Here is a 13,059-nt window from a genome sequence, read left to right on the forward strand (position 1 = left end):
GCCTGCCATGGATGAAGACATGGACCCAGGGCCGTCCCGGCGCAGGAAGAGCAGGTCAGCTTACCTGCAGCGCTGGCCGTCGGCGCCTGGAAGCGCAGTCCCCGGGGTTCCTCCAGCAGGCCCCGGGTTCGTGCGGGTGCGGTAAGGCGGCCTCTATTCGGGGCGCTCCTCCGTGCCTCCCTCCCCCTGCGCGCGCGCCCGCTCGCTCCTTCTCCCTGGGACAGGGGAAGCCGGGCGCGACTTCCGGCGCCTGACGTCAGCGGCGCGGTGCAGCTTGGGTATGCGCCGGCTGACGTCACGGACGCGACGGACATGGCGCCTAGTGCGGCGCCGGCCACAAAAGAAGAAAAAAAAAAAAAGAAGAATAATGGCCGGCGGTCGCAGGGGGGAGGGTCAAAAGGATCGCTCACCGGGGCCTATTTAAAGGAGGCAAGGAGCAGAACGGCCGGGCTGTTACAATGGGGTCACAGCAGGAACGCTCACCGTCCCCACTGTCTCTACCCCCGTCGCAGACCTCGGCACGGAAGCACGGTAGCCGTTCGAGCGGTAAGAGCAGCAGCCGTTCGAGCCACAGATCAAATGATTCCTCGAGATCGAGAGAACACAGACCACATGCTCCAGCGCAGCATTCCAGCCCGGTGAAAGGCAAAAAAGCAGGGAACAAAAGAAATAATAGGGAGTGTGCGATATGCCAGAACCCCCTAGCGAAAGATTGGCAAAAAAACCTTTGCGCTAGCTGTATACAGCAAACAGTGGCGGAGGAAGTGCCGAGCCTAGCAACTCACCTCAGATCTGTCATAAAATCAGAGGTGGAAGGTTCACTTAAATTATTATTAAAGAAAAAGAAAAAAAGTAGAAGAAACTCCCCAAGTTCTTCATCAGACTCCTCCTCGTCCGAATATCAGGCTGAGCGCATGTCCTCTTCCTCCTCGGATAGTGACACAGGGGGTAGACCGTGTTTTCCGGTTGAGGATACTGATAGTCTCCTTAAAGCCATTAGGTCAACTATGGGCCTTCAGGAGGAAAAAGCGACCAAATCCCTAGAAGATGTAATGTTTGGTGGGTTACAGGAAAGGAAGAAACGCACCTTTCCAGTTAATGAAAAAGTCCAGGCGCTCATCGAAAGGGAGTGGAAGAAGCCTGAAAAATCAGGTAGCCTTCCTTCCTCCTCAAAAAGGAGATATCCCTTTGACCCTAAGGATACGGAAATATGGGACAAGGTCCCAAAAATCGATGCGGCGGTATCCAGGTCATCCAAAAGGTCGGCCCTGCCCCTAGAAGACTCAGGAGTACTAAGAGATCCACTAGATAAGAAAGCAGACTCCTACCTAAGGCATGCTTGGGAAGCAACAGCGGGGGGACTAAAACCTGCGATAGCCGGTACCTGTACAGCCCGGTCTTTAATGATCTGGCTACAGCAGCTAGAAGAAAAAATTGCTTCCAAGATGTCTAGAGAGAAAATTTTAGGAGACATGTATCTGCTACACGGAGCAGCCGCCTTTTTAGCCGACACCTCGGCCGATTCCATGAGGTTGACGGCGAGAGCAGCGGGACTATCAAATGCTGCAAGGCGTGCATTATGGCTTAAAGGGTGTCCGGGAGATCTACAATCAAAAGCCAAATTATGCTCCCTTCCATGTGATGGACAATTTCTCTTTGGAAAAAATCTGGACGAAATCCTAGAAAAAGCGGGTGATAAGAAGAAGGGCTTCCCCAGGTTTCAGGGAGATCAAAGAAGACCGCCCTTTCGGAGGGTGAAATTCAATAGAGGCCGGCCTCCGGGAGATCGGAAAAGATGGGAAGACAAGAGGAAGAAAGAGTCTGGATTCATGTTCGGGGGAGCCGCTTCATCCGCAAAAAAGTCCCCTCAATGACGCCGGCATCCCCGTAGGGGGGAGACTGATGCTGTTTGGTCAGGCCTGGGAAAATATATCTTCCAATACTTGGATTTTAAACATCATAAAGGAAGGTTTAAAATTCCCCTTTTTTCAACAGCCAAGAGCATCGTTTGTGGTGACCCCCGTCAGGAGACGGGTAGAAGAACAGTTGGCTTTAGAGGCAGAGATCCTAAGCCTGCTGGACAAACATGTCCTGATCGAGGTCCCAAGAGGACAGGAAAGAAGGGGTTTCTACTCGCCCCTCTTTCTAATAAAAAAACCGGATCATTCATTCCGGACGATTATAAACCTGAGAGGCCTCAACCGTTGGATACAGAACCAAACCTTCAAAATGGAGTCAGTGACTTCAGCTATAAGGCTGTTACACCACAACTGTTTTATGGCGGTAGTCGATCTAAAGGATGCTTACTACCACATCCCGATCCATTCAGAATACCAAAAATACTTAAGGGTAGCGCTCTACATTCGGGGCAACCTCAAACATTTTCAGTTCAGAGCCCTTCCATTCGGCATATCCATAGCACCGAGGGTGTTTACAAAAGTAGTTGCAGAGATGACAGCATTCCTCCGCATCCACAACACAATTATAATACCCTACCTAGACGATTTTCTAATTGTGGGCAACTCAGAATGTCACTGCACAGAGCAAGTAGAAAGGGTGATAGATACCCTACGGAATCTCGGCTGGATGGTGAATGTCAAGAAGTCAAGGCTACAACCCTTACAAAGGCAAATGTTCTTAGGTTTCATCTTGGACTCAAATCAACAAATTTGTCTCTTACCAGACGCCAAGGTGGAAAAGGTAAGGGATATGATCTTGGCAACAATAGATCAACCTCACACGACCCTGAGAGGGGCAATGTCCTTGTTAGGCACTCTGACAGCCTGTATCCCAGCGGTCAGATGGGCACAATTTCATACCCGTCAACTACAAGCAGAGGTCCTATCAGCACAGAAGTCGCTAAAAGGCTGTTTAGAAGGAAGGCTGGAACTTTCTGTAAAAACCAAAGGCTCTCTCAGATGGTGGCTAGACAGAGCAAACCTACTAACAGAGACATCGTGGCAGAAGCCAGTGTCCGACGTGATAATGACAGACGCAAGCTCCTCGGGGTGGGGAGCGCACCTAAGGGGACAGGTAGCCCAGGGACCCTGGGGACACCTAGAGCAAAACGCATCCTCCAACCTAAGAGAGCTACGGGCAGTAAACAGAGCCCTAAGGATATTCATGCCCACTCTAGAAGGCCGCAATGTCCGGATTATGTCGGACAACAGCACAACAGTAGCCTACATCAACCACCAGGGAGGGACAAGGTCACGCTCCCTAATGCTCGAAACCAACGAGATCTTTCACAGGGCAGAGAGACACCTACACTCCCTATCAGCCCTACACATCAGAGGGGTAGAAAACACACAAGCCGATTTCCTAAGCCGCAACACACTAAAACAGGGGGAATGGACCCTGAATCGGGTAGTGTTCCAAAAGATAGTACATCTTTGGGGAGAGCCAGTAATAGACCTCTTTGCCAACAGAAGCAACAGGCAGGTAAAAAGATTCTTTTCACTGAACCCAAAGGAAGAGCCATGTGCAGTGGACGCTTTGCAAATTCCGTGGGATTTCAAGCTAAGTTATGCCTTTCCTCCGGTAGCTCTAATCCCAGTAGTAGTGAAGAAGATAAGGGAAGATCAGGCCAGAGTGATCTTAATAGCCCCCTTCTGGCCAAAAAGGCCATGGTTCTCACTACTACAGATAATGTCCCTCTCAGATCCGTGGGTACTGCCAGAGATTCCAGACCTGCTAGCTCAGGGTCCGGTATTCCACACGCAAGTCAAGGGGTTCCATCTGACGGCGTGGAATTTGAAAGGTCACTTTTAAGTAATAGAGGATTCTCCCCTGGGTTGGTGGCTACACTGATGAAAAGTAGGAAGCCAGTAACAACTAATATATACGGTAGAATATGGAATAAGTTTCTGCAGTTTCTGGGGAAACCATTAGACCAAGAACCCCCGATCAAGACTATCTTAGAGTTCTTACAGACAGGTCTACAGCTAGGCCTAGCGGTAAATACACTCAAAGTACAAGTTTCAGCGCTAGGCGCTCTATATAATTGTAACATAGCGGCAAACAGATGGATAGCTAGGTTTATTAAATCCTGCCACAGGTCTAGACCAGTCCCATCGCATAAAATGGCTCCCTGGGATTTAAACCTTGTGTTAGAAGCTCTCACAAAGGAACCATTTGAACCAGTACAACAACTATCAGTGAAATATCTTACCCTAAAAACCATTATTCTAGTGGCCCTTACATCGGCACGTAGGGTAAGTGACCTGCAGGCCCTATCAGTTAGTCCACCGTATACCCAGGTATACCAGGACAGAATTGTCCTAAAAACAGACCCTGCTTATTTACCGAAAGTGGTGTCGGATTTTCACCGTAGCCAGGAAATCGTCCTCCCCTCCTTCTGTGAAAATCCGAAAAACCCAGGAGAGGAGAAATTCCATAATCTAGATGTGAAAAGAGCCCTCTTAGAGTATATATCAGTAACCAGCCAGTGGAGGAGGTCCCAGTCCCTATTTGTAGCCTTCCAGGGTGCCAGGAAGGGTTATGGAGTATCGAAAGGGACTATTGCCAGATGGACTAGGGAGGCCATTAGTGTAGCCTACTCAGCTAGTGGTGTTCCGATTCCTGATGGCATCAAGGCTCATTCCACCAGAGCCGTGGCGACCTCCTGGGCTGAAAAGGCAGAGGTATCAATTGAGCAAATTTGTAAGGCCGCTACCTGGGCCTCACCCTCAACCTTTTTTAAGCACTATAGATTAAATCTATCCTCCTCGGCTGACTTGACCTTTGGTAGAAGGGTGCTGCAAGCGGTGGTCCCTCCCTAAGGTGTTTCGAAGTCTCCAAAAATCTCTCATGTGGTGCTGTCATGGGTGAAGGGAAAACCACCATGGTTACTTACCGGTAGCCGGTTTTTCCGGAACCCATGACAGCACCCGTATATTCCCCCCCTTTTTTCACCGTATGGGTGTGCACAATAGTCGGGTGTATTTGTGTGATGTGGTGTTGGATAAACATGTAACTAACCGGGAAGTCCTCTCAATGCTCTGTAATCCAACTGAAGCGGGGGAGAGGTGCCGCCCCTTATATTTCAGTAGGTTCCTGTCCTGGCGGGGCGGATCCCTCTCTCATGTGGGGCTGTCATGGGTTCCGGAAAAACCGGCTACCGGTAAGTAACCATGGTGGTTTTTTTATATAAAATTGTTTTCATTGCATAAAAGTGCCAAAACATAAACGACATAAATGAGGTACCGCTGTAATCGTACTGACCCGAAGAATAAAACCGCTTTTCTCAATTTTACCACACGCGAAACGGTGTAAACGCACCCCCCAAAAGAAATTCATGAAATGCTGGTTTATGTTCATTCTGTGTCCCAAAAATCGGAATAGAAAGCGATCAAAAAATGTCACGTGCCCGAAAATGGTACCAATAAAAATGTCAACTCGTCCCGCAAAAAATAAGATCTCGCATGACTCGGTGGGTCAAAATATGGAAAAATTATAGCTCTCAAAATGTGGTGATGCAAAAACTATTTTTACAGTAACAAGCGTCTTTTAGCGTATGAGAACTGCCAAACCTAAAAACCCGCCATAAATAGTAAATCAAACCCCTCTTTATCACCCTCTTAGTTAGGGAAAAATAACAAAAAAATGTATTTAATTTTCCCATTAAAGTTAGGGCTAGGGTTAGGGGTGTGTTGGGGTTAGGGTTGGAGTTAGAATTGGTGTGGGATGTTTAGGCACATCAGGTGCTCTCCAAACGCAACATGTCTGATCTCAATTCCAGCCAATTCTGCGTTGAAAAAGTTAAACGGTGCTCCTTCCCTTCCAAGCTCTGCCATGCGCTCAAACAGTGGTTTACCCCCAAATATGCGGTATCAGCCTACTCAGGACAAATTGTACAACAAGTTTTGGTGTCCAATTTCTCCTGTTACCCTTGGGAAAATAAAAAATTGGGGGCAAAAATATCATTTTTGTGGAAAAAGATATTTTTTTTATTTTTATGGGTCTATGTTATAAATTTCTGTGAAGCACCTGAGGGTTCAAAGTGCTCACCACACATCTAGATAAGTTCCTTGGGGGGTCTAGTTTCCAAAATGGTGTCACTTGTGGGGGGTTTCAACAGTTTAGGCACATCAGATGCTCTCCAAACGCGACATGACAGACACAGACCATTCCATCAAAGTTTGCATTCCAAAACGTCACTACTTCCCTTCCAAGCCCTGATGTGTGCCCATACAGTAGTTTTCTCCCACATATGGGGTATCAGCGTACTCAGGAGAAATTGCACACCAAGTTTTGGAGTCCAGTTTCTCCTGTTACCCTTGGGAAAATAAAAAAAAAATTGGGGACTAAAAGATCATATTTGTGGAAAAAATGATTTTTTAATTTTACGGCTGTATGTTATAAACTTCTGTGACGCCCTTGGGGGTTCAAAGTTCTCACCACTCACCTAGATAAGTTCCTTGCAGGGTCTAGCTTCCAAAATGGCATCATTTGTGGGGGGTTTCCACTGTTTTGGCACATCATGGGCTTTCCAAACCCGACATGCCGTCCGATCTCAATTCCAGCCAAAAAAGTCAAATGGCACTGCTTCCCTTCCGAGCTCTGCCATGCGCCCAAAATATAGATTCCATAAGCTACCAGTAGATAGAAGCAATCTAGTCTTTTTGGGTATTAATAGACTACAGAAAACAGATTCCAAATGCGTTATCAGAGCCAAAAACAATCTCTCTGCAGTAAATCAGACAAGCACAAACAAGAGGTAAAAAATAGCGTGGTTCAATAAAGGAACATCATAATTATATCAGGTTTTGCCTCTCTATCTAGACACCTCACATCTATGAATTGGCTGGTTCCTTATTGTGCCTCCTGATGTAACCGTGTGGACGGGGAAACGCGTCGAGGCTGGATGCTAAGTTTGGGTTAACCCCCAACTGTTTCTTTGATTTTTTTCTGGCAATTGATATCATCCATTGCCTTCTATGGGAACCAATATGGATATAATTCTGATGTTGTGGGGGTAAACGACTATTTCTGTGGTCTATTAATACCCAAAAAGACAAGACTTGCTCCTATCTATTGGTTATACAAGAGGTTTCTCTATGTTTACATGTAATAGCCTGTCTTTTATATATTTGTACATTAATAGCCTGTGTATTATATTAAGCACTATCTTTTTCATCTTTTTTATTTGCTTATTGTTTTCCCACCTGTAGTTTATAAGGGTCATTTAGGGCGCGTCTAGGACAGCCGCCGCCGCGGAGTGGGGGCGCCAAATAATCGTGTCTTTTAGGGTGCCAACCTCCACTGTCAGGAAGGGATAGCAGGCTAGCGTAGGGCTATCGTAGGTTATTAATGTATAGAGTTTGTCAATTGTGTTATTGCACTAGGGGGGTGTTTTTTTACCTCAATTTATTAAAGTTTCTTGTTTTTAAAGGGATTATATGATTGCACATGGTTGGAATCTACATCGGGGTTCCATTCTAGCGGTCCTCATTTTTGTGTTCTCCCCTTTATCTTTCCTTGGCCAGTTCTTAATGTCTGGATACTGCTTCTGCTTGTTCGTGGCCCTTTCCCACATCTGTTACTACTTTCACTTTACTCTTGTTCTGTTAGGGGCCACCTTTTACCTCTCGTGTCGCTCCATATTCGTATTGAACCATGTCTGCATCACCCATGAACACACATGCCAGGGTATCCTGTTAGCGGGAAGCACATCTTCTCCAGTCCCTGACTTTTCTCGCAGATAGGCCACAGGTTTCATCGACCTCCCAAAGTTTCTCTCCTCATCATTTCACCTTCCCAATTAGCTCAGTGATTTCAGAGTTCTTTACCCCCAAAAGAATCTTGCCATGCTGTTTTGGTTGGGAGACAAAGGGAGATGATCCGCCTAATTTTTGTTTGTTTTTTTTCCTGGCTCTTCCGAGACCACCCATCCTTTGAGGGTTTCTTCCTGTCGGCGCCTTTTCTGTCAGCTGAGGGACAGAGCTCAGATCCTGATTCCATTAGGCACCACCTTATGGGGGCCGCCTTCTTGCATTGTCCATTAGTGCTCAAGTATCCTGACCTTTTTTAGGACAGACACCTATGCAAGTTTCTTATTGCAGGCAGTCCTATTTTACTCACTGAGATAAACGCTTACTGTTCGGTCAGCTGTTTGTAGGGAATTTTGTCTCAACTCCCGCAGTCTAGTCAGAAGTGTTCCCAAGGATTAAGACTCTTGTGTTCGTCTGGAATACCAAGATGTCCTCAGCCATACAGAACCTCACTTGAACAGTTCTCTGGTTGCACAGTAGTTTTTCCTGACTACATAGACTCTGATGATCCACTGTGTTACCAAGGTTTTGTCCCTCGGACAATTTTGAGTGTTCTTGATAGATTTTTTTCATGCTGATTTTGGAAATGGTTTCAGATTTTTGCTATCATGTAAGGTTTTTGAGAAATGATACAAAACATAATATTCTGTCATAATTCTAAAAACTCATGAACTTTTTCTGAAACAGTATATTCTGAATTTTCCACTGAAATAACATAAATAGCTGATCTACACATACGCAAGCACTTATTATGCGAATTCCGCGCAGGCGCAGTGAACCATTCGGCTGACAGTGTACGGAGCATACCACATCTCCTGGTTAGGGGAGGAACCAAAGACCATACTGACATACTTAGAGCATGGCTGAATGGATCACGACCTTCAATGCCGTTCGCTGTCCCAATGATCTGGAGAGAGCAGAAAGATCATGTAACAGATTGCTACTTCTGCCTTACAAATGTAAAAGGATATTCAGTAAAGAACAAATCAATAGAATACCCTAATCTTCAGCCATAAGACCAGTGCCACATGATGAAAGTCTGTGTGTTCCAAAGCCGCCCAAAGTATGTACAATAGAGGACGACGAAGATGAACTAACAATGACAGTGGAAAATGAAACTTCTGCAGACCCAGACTGAGCCTTCTACGTCTAATCCACATCTGTTTGGTCATGCCGATCTGATTGACTTGGTTAGAGATTTGAAATTGTCAAAAAGGCAGGCAGAATTATTGGGATCAAGGCTACAAGAACAGAATCTCTTATTAACAGGAACAAGAGTTTGTTTTTCGCAGTCATCAAGAAGACCATAATCAATTTTTCAACCATGTCGACAGTTTAATCTTTTGCAATGACGTCTTGGGGTTGTTTGGTGCTCTTGGATGCGAACATGACCCGAAGGAATGACGACGGTTCATTGATTCGTCAGGTTTAAGTCTGAATGCTGTTTTACTACACAATAGAAATATCTGTCTATACCTGTTGGACATGCCGTACACATGAAAGAAACGTATGAGAACATGGAGTTACTGTTGACCAATATTAATATAAATTATAACTGGAACATATGTGGTGATCTAAAAGTTGTTGCACTTCTTCCTGGACTGCAGCTTGGATACACCAAGTATTGTTTTGTGAGTGGGATAGTCGTGCATGAGAAATGCACTATTTCAGAAAGGACTGGCCGCTCCGCGAAAACCTGATTGCTGGACAGAAGAATGTTAAACATAATCCTCTTGTTGATCCAGCAAAGATATTTCTCCTTCCTTTGCATATTAAACTTGGGCTTATGATGAATTTTGTCAAAGCAATGAACAAAGAATCGGAAGCCTTTTTTCTCCTTTCGACTGAAATTTCCAAGAATAAGTGTTGCAAAGATTAAAGAAGTGTCAATAGCTTGGAGGATTCCCATTCAAAATAAAATATAACCTTTAATAATTCATTAAAACCTACGACATCACATAAACAACACATATACAGACATAATGGTGCTCGTGCGTATCAGTGCTCATTTAAAAAATGGTTCGGTCTCACCATTACTCATGGACATAAGCGCCCCGGCGTATTTTTCAGAGGTCACCTGCCGGGTATTCAGGTCCATATATCAGCGCAGGACAGCATATGAAAAAAGGAGGTTAATAGGGTTACAGGTGTGCAGTTTTCCCTGTCCTCCCTGTCGTGCCCAGTTGCTCCTGCCCTAACAAGGACAGGCCCCAAATCGACCATATAGTGTTACCCCCAGTCGTCAGAAGGGGTATTGGCTCCCTATGCGTTTCCTACTCAATAACGGGGATTCATCAGGGGAGTTATGTAAATAGAAATAGGGGGGGTTTGAACATATTTGTCCATAAAGAAATAGAGAAGGCCCCGCAATGGCTGGGTGCCTCAACTAGCAGAGTGACTGTCCATATCACTGCGTTCCCATAGACTGTAATGTGATATTTTTTTTTGCATATTCAGTGCGCAAACGTGCTTTTTTTTGAGACTGTATCAATACAAAAATGGTGGGGGGAACAAGAGGCGCAATAGTGCCCTATCACTAGTGACACTAGAAGTATGAGCGGTATAATACAGTTCCACTCACCTATTCCAGTTGTGTAACCCACAACTGGCTTGAGAGCATATCACAGAATCAGCTGCTGCAGGACCTCCACCAACCACTCGCACGTGGAAAAACCTTCAGAAAGTTGTGGGAAGCAGGGTGTGTTGCAGTCCGCGCTGCCGAGATTCACAAATCACCTGGGATGCAAGATGTTGTACCAGTGTACTCCTTTATTTCCTCCTACGCGTTTCGGCGCCCTTCCTGGCACCTTCCTCAGGGATAACAGGGATTCCCTGAGGAAGGTGCCAGGAAGGGCGCCGAAACGCGTAGGAGGAAATAAAGGAGTACACTGGTACAACATCTTGCATCCCAGGTGATTTGTGAATCTCGGCAGCGCGGACTGCAACACACCCTGCTTCCCACAACTTTCTGAAGGTTTTTTTGAGACTGGTCAGACGGACCAAAAAAGCAACAGGTTGCGTCCAGCGCGCCTAGGCGCACAATACAGAAAACCGCATGCGCACATAAACGCATACGAATGTATGCATACGCTAGACCATGCGCCCCCATGTTAAAGATAGGGGCGCATGATGCATGCGCACGGACGCGCATTAAGCGCAGCGCTAAAATCCGCTAGTGTGAAACCAGCCTTAGCGACGAACACGGTGAAAGATTTCACCAAGACAATGCGCTGATGGAGAAAAGGTACCAGGGAAAGTAAAGTACATCAATGCTGGCTGACTATTGCTGGAATCTTATTCGAGAAGCATCTGATATGGATTATAAACGATAGTCGTCTGCAAAACACTTTTGAACAATTACTTTTGCTACTGACATCGATGCACATGTATGTAGTGTCTCTGACGTCATAATGTAGACTATAAACTGTTGTTTCTTAAAAACCTTATGTGATACAGACTTTTGGAGCACATATTCGTGTTCAGCATATCAAAATCTATAGGATACAATAAAACTTTCTAAGGGGACAAGAACTTCCCTGAAATTTTGTTGCGCAATGTGACATACTTTTCAGGGAATGGTAACATCCTGAGTTTTTGTCCTTAATGCAGCATAGATGGCTACTGTGATCCAGTCCACCTGCTAATTATTCAAGGGTCACTTGTCTCTCCAAAACCAAAACTTTGCTTCTATCTGATCCGCTGTGTCTTGTTGACCTAGTGAATGAAAAGGCTGACACTCCCAGGGTGACATTTGTCAGTAGGGCATGGCGGTCCTGAGCAACATAGTGACACCAGGTTTTGCATCCAGAGCCCCTTAGGAGGTTTTTTGGGACATCTTCTCTAAAGGGGCTCTAGATGCAAGCCCTGAGTTTGCTGCATGCCTCTAAATTTTTTTTTTTATATAGTATTCTGTTTAGTCAGCATGCAATGAAGCTTGATTAACAGCCTGTTCTGTTGCTGTTTGTCACTATGTCACTCCTAGGCATAGTATCCAGTGTCCAAATAGTCCTTTCTGACTTTCTTTTCATAGCGAGCAGACTGCATGACAACATTTGGATGCCTCTTCTTCCACAAAATTGTAGAAGCTCACAGCCATTCAGATGGTATGTTACCTCTTCCTTCTTGCCTCACTTCCTTCTTGCCGCAGTTGGGCAAAGCATACTGTGCACGGGCGAGATCCCATTTGACTGCGCACGCACGAAATCTCTAAGCGATCTGCGTTATTTACGTCAAGGAATCCGTACAGCAAGCCGAGGAGGGGAGGCTTGAAGGAACCGAAGCAACGCCCATCGGACCAGACTGAACACATTACCATACAGCGCGGGAGCAATTAAAAAGGTTTATGAGTGATACATGGGGAGTCAGGGGGTTTCATAAGTAGTTGTGGAATGCATAGATGACACTCAATTAACTGATATTTTTAGCTGGTAGGCCAGAAAAGTGGTGACAGGTTCTTTTTAATTTATTACATAATGTCGGTCTCTTAGTAGCAGGTCACTCCTCAAATATATTAAATGAGAGTGGAATTTTACCCTAAGCACAAAAATCCTGTTATTTTGTGTAGGGTGTTGGGTTACTTTAAGGCATTGATTGATCTTTGTTAAACTGGTAAAGTGTGAGAGGTTGTCAGCTTGACTAAATTGTAATTATGCAAGTAGCAAAAGTAGTGACATTGCACTTCACGGCTTGAGTTACACTGAGACTTTATTCACACTTACAAATAAATAAGGAAAATGTTGCCATTGGTTTCATTTTTAAGCACTACCTTATCGCATAAGCATTCGGTCCGCATCAGCCAGATGTTACAGCATAGTGGAGGGAATTTTATGAAATCCCATCTCCACTATGCGTGCAGGGACTTCTCCGGCTTCCCTGCGTAACCGGACATGCGGTGCGTCGGTATAGACCACAGCAGGTCTATGTATAGGACGCGGTGATTCCGCATGATTCAATGAACACATGCGGGATCACCGCACGTACAAAAGCCGGCAGCGCTTTGGATGGAGCTGCGTCCAAAGCGCTGCTAATACTGACCGTGGAAACGTACCCTTAGGCTGTGTGCACACGGTGCGGTTTCTGCTGCGTTTCCGCAGCGGTTTTGCCGCTGCGGAAACGCAGCAGTTCCGCTGACCAAGTACAGTACAATGAAACCCTATGGGGTTTCAAAAACGCTGTGCTGACGGTGCGGTTTTTTCCGCGCGGTTTTGCTGCGGTTTACAAACCGCAGCATGTCAATTGTTTGTGCGGTTTCCGCAGCGGTTTCATACCTCTACCATAGTAGAGGTGT

At 45.7% G+C, this 13,059-nt stretch overlaps 1 protein-coding gene across 2 annotated transcripts in view; it reads left to right on the plus strand.

The window, feature by feature from the left end:
- The window catches only part of PHIP (PHIP subunit of CUL4-Ring ligase complex), a 412,470-nt gene that overhangs the window by 268,088 nt on the left and 131,323 nt on the right, over positions 1–13,059 (plus strand). The gene's annotated exons all lie outside the window — the stretch shown is intronic.

Source organism: Dendrobates tinctorius, unplaced genomic scaffold, assembly GCF_039654945.1.
Source record: "Dendrobates tinctorius isolate UK_male_01 unplaced genomic scaffold, ASM3965494v1 ptg000111l, whole genome shotgun sequence".
In the NCBI taxonomy this organism is placed as follows: Eukaryota; Metazoa; Chordata; class Amphibia; order Anura; family Dendrobatidae; genus Dendrobates; species Dendrobates tinctorius.